Consider the following 4437-nt stretch of genomic DNA (forward strand, 5'->3'; position numbering starts at 1 on the left):
TGTTCCTTTTTTATTTTTCTAAAACCCTTAAAGGTAAATCCTAGGGGGAAATGTATTATAAAATACAAAAAAGAGACACATGGCAGCAGAAGAACCACCGGAACAAATCAGTTATAACGTATTCAATGCACACCTACCGCCCCACTTTATTCCTTGTTCTTTTTCACATTTTCACCCACCAGTCACCACCATCACATTTTCACCCACCACCTTCGTTCTCCTTCTTTATCTTTTTTCTACACTTTTTTTTTTTTTTTTTTTGTAATTCTTCATATACATTTGTTCAGTTTATTACCAATGGAATCCGGTCACACTCACTCCTCAGATCCATCCAGATCCGGTCACCCTCACTCGTTAGATCCATCCAGATCTGGTCACCCACACCCACCCTCCGTTTTGTTTCGCCAGAGACGCAGTGTTTTGGAAAACACATGTTTTCCATTCGATTCGGCTCTAAATGATTTCGGCAAAGCTGTTTTCTCCCCAATCTCACCCCCATGAGTTTTTTATGTGGTAAAAATAAATTTTGTTGTGTCTATCACGATAATTAATATACCATGCCACCGAGTTTATCCATAATTCTTAACCATTTTGTTTTTGAATGCAGTCATCATCACCATCTTGATAAAATGATATATTTCCTACAAACAAAAAAAAATCATTTAAAATTAGTTTGTGAGAATCCAGATCCATTCCAGGAACTAGTTTTAAATAATCTTTTTTTTTTTATCTTTGTAGGAAATATTAAGAAATCATAATGGTGATAGTGATTACACTAAAAAAAATGGGTGAGGAAGATCGAGAGATTCGGTGGCATATTATAGTAATTGTAGGTCGTGGCAGGTACAATGACATTAATTGTTTATCGTATAAAAAACTAATGGGGTTGAGATTGAGGAGGTAACGACTTAGCCAAAATCTCTTTAGAGTTCATTGACCCTTATACTACGTGCCACTTGATTCTACTTGCATAGTATTATTTGCTATTATTTTGTCAATTTGAGGCTTATTTTTGGTTGGTATACACTATTGATATCTGTCCTGAGACGTTAATTGTTGTTGTTAAATATTGAATTTCTTGCTTTTGTTCATTTGATTTTAGGTGCTAGATTGAGTATACCTTTGATACGAACTTGATTTTAGCTAATTCTCCATTCTCGAGCATATTCAGTTAAATATTTGATGGGGAATTAAAGGTTTCTTAAAGTGGAATATCCATTTCTCTTTGTAAATTTATATCTTGAAGTGCTTCCATGGGTAAACAATGTGTATTTGTGAAGTGAAACCTGTGCTTGGTTTATAAGGTTGTTTTGTTTAGACTGGAATGTTAGTAAATAATTTTTTTCCTCGAAGTGACAATTTTCTTTTGATGATGAAGTTTTCTTGAATCGGAATTTCATTGTAAACAATAGTATTTTGTGAGTTTCACTAAAAAATTTGAACAAAAAAGAATCAGTTGTTCATCTAATTTTGCCATTCACATGCAAGTAGAAGAAGATTGTGCTTGTTGACTGGATTCTACTGTTAACTTATGTTATATTTTGATGTGAAATGTGGTCTAGCCTTCCACTCAATTCGCAAATGTATATTTACCTGTCTATACGGGATTTGGTGGTTTCTGATATGCATCGAGAAATGCTTACGATATGGTATCGCAGTAATCAGGGGAGAAGCTTTATTCAGGACTTGTGTCGTATATGTAAATCAAGAACCAAAGTCTAGAATATTGTGGAAACTTGCTAGTTTAAAGTTCTACTTCGAATCCACCGTACGGTCGATTTTAAACCTGCTTAGAATCCCACTAGGTTGGCTATTTCACGGGTTGAAGCGACGACTACAAATTTCGTGCACACTCCTAATTTTAGATATAAGAGGCAATTATCGGAGATAAGCTTTAATAGTACTTACAGATTGTCTGTGATATATTGTTAATTGTTTGTAGTGATACTGATTACTTTGTAATTAGGGATGGCAGCGGAGCGGGTACCCTCGAAAAAGTGCAATACCAGAACCATTACCATTTAATATAGCTCAAACCATGACCGTACCAAACCCTTTTAAAAAGTTGATGAAAATACCACAACCATTACCACGAATATCCGGGTATCCACGGGTACCCATTTACCATTTAAATTACGGTAATAAAAAATAACTTTAGATCCGATAACGTTTAAGTAACTCACAGAAAAGAGGAAGAAAAAAAGAAAAGAAAAAAAAGTAAATTATACAAATATACCCTCCCTAAATTATTTAATACTATATTTATTAAAATTTTGCCATTTCTTTATTCATATTGTTGAAATAATATATATATATATATATATATATATATATATATATATATAATATATATATATATATATATATATATATATATATATATATATATATATATATATATATATATATATATATATATATATATATATATTAAATGGTCGGGTACCCATGACCGCAAAGGTAAAACCAGAACCATACCAAAACCATGACGGTTTTCTTTTCTTTTACCAAAACCATTACCAAACCCTAATGGTTTCGGTAACGGGTTTTAAACGGAGCGGATACCCGCGGATAGCTAGCGGTTCGGGTTTTTTTGCCATCCCTATTTGTAATAACTTATGGTATAAACAAGTAGGGGTGAGCGTGTGAAATCTGTCGACCCTATAAACTCGTTAAATTCGTGGAAACTCATTCTATCGGGAGCGGACTAATTAATTCATTATATTTGTCGTTAGTATTGGAATAATTAAGTTGGTATGAAGAAAATTTGGGGGCCGGTTTGAGTTCTAGATGGGTTGGTTTTTTCTTTAGGACATGCATGTAAGCAAAACCCGTTACAAATCGGCATTTTCTAAATCAGCCTATTCGAAATTCGCTTAGAGTAGTTTGGTTCTTTAGAATCTGACTCGTTACTTGAAGTACGGGTAGGTTTAGCCCCGTCGAACCCCCAAAACAAGCATTAATGTGATGAAAATCCCCAGATTTTTAAAGATAAAATCTTTTAATTACTTTAGATGAAGAAGGGGTTATTATAGACTACTATTTAATAAATGCAAGTATATATGTAATTAACACGTGTCAAACTATTAATGGCTGACTTTTGCTCAATGATATCTCTTTAACATAGTTGCTCCCCTATAAATGAAATGTGTTATTTGTGTTCAAAATCATAAACAAAAACCCAAACAGAAAAAAAAAAAAAAAAAAAAACATGGACAAGAAGTTGTTGGTAGTTGTCTTCTTCATTATCCTCTCTACTCGTATGTTTCTCTCTCTGCATGCATATATCATATATGTATATAGTACATACATATATCAATTTGTTTTACATTATTATTGTGATGCATTTGAAGAATTAATTCCTTGTAATTATTTATAACTTGCAGAGGAGATCGGGGCGATTACAAGAATATGCAAATCGAGAAGCCGTGAGTTTGCGGGGAGATGTGTTCGATTAAATCAAAGGAATTGCAATATAGTTTGCAAGCACGAAGGGTTTCAGTACGGCGTTTGTAATAAGCTGGCCCGCTGCATTTGCGCGAAACCTTGTGATGGTGAAAAAACGCCGCCTACTGATCAAACCCCGCCGGAAACCGGACCCGAAGAAAGCGGTCAATTTCTTTTTGAAGAGACACAAAGCTAGCTTCTTCTAAACTCTGAATAAATTATAATTGATCGATTTGATCTCAAGTAGTACGTAGCTTGCGTGTATGAAATTAAATAATGTATCTAGCTCTCGTTGTAGAGTTTAACTTTTATGTTTATACATGATTAATTAGTATATATCGTTAGATTGTCAAAGTCGATATTACATCGATAGCCAAAGATTGGTCTTGCATCCAAATAATCGACAATCGTGCAAGACATTTTTCGTCCATCTTTCCACCCAAACTCGCACTAGTTTAAATTATGTTTCAAATGACTATTTTGCGATCGAATGCTTAATCATATATATATATATCCTCGTGAATGCTTAAAGAAAAAAAAAAAAAGAGAATGTTGAAGTAAAGGTAAACAACATAAAACAACCTTGTGTTAAGGAAAACGTGAGACGAAACCGAAGCATTTAGAAAAGGTAATTTAACTCGATTGTACTCAAATTTGTGTTCGTCCATATCGATAATTGTTGAATTGTTAGGAATATTATCAGAATAACATGAACATATACATTTTGTTTTTAGCATTTACAAAATTTAACGAGGTTTTGGAACTTTTTTAAGATTTTGAGATTTGTGTTGAAAAATAATTTGCGATAGTAAAATAGATACATGCATATATAACCCCCTTGAGAATTATGTGCTACAGCTTATATCTATTTTAATAATTGAGAAAATTTGATGCTACATTCTTTGTAATTAGAGTCTTCTAGATGCTATATATATGTGATGAAATACATAATACATTTCTCTGTTTTAACATAGGGTTGGTAACATTTTT

The 4437-nt window shown here is 33.0% G+C and overlaps 2 long non-coding RNA genes across 2 annotated transcripts; both read left to right on the forward strand.

Moving 5' to 3' along the window:
• Positions 1-201: 201 nt before the first annotated feature.
• LOC105960234 (uncharacterized) lies at positions 202-1212 on the forward strand. The gene is made up of 2 exons (XR_001173001.2): positions 202-513; positions 739-1212. It is a non-coding gene; the product is annotated as an uncharacterized LOC105960234 (long non-coding RNA).
• A 1567-nt stretch (positions 1213-2779) lies between these two features.
• On the forward strand, positions 2780-3764 carry LOC148767690 (uncharacterized). Its single transcript, XR_016033991.1, has 2 exons — positions 2780-3260; positions 3387-3764. It is a non-coding gene; the product is annotated as an uncharacterized LOC148767690 (long non-coding RNA).
• Positions 3765-4437: the final 673 nt, after the last annotated feature.

Source organism: Erythranthe guttata, chromosome 10, assembly GCF_056151865.1.
Source record: "Erythranthe guttata isolate IM_541 chromosome 10, IM_541, whole genome shotgun sequence".
NCBI lineage: Eukaryota > Viridiplantae > Streptophyta > Magnoliopsida > Lamiales > Phrymaceae > Erythranthe > Erythranthe guttata.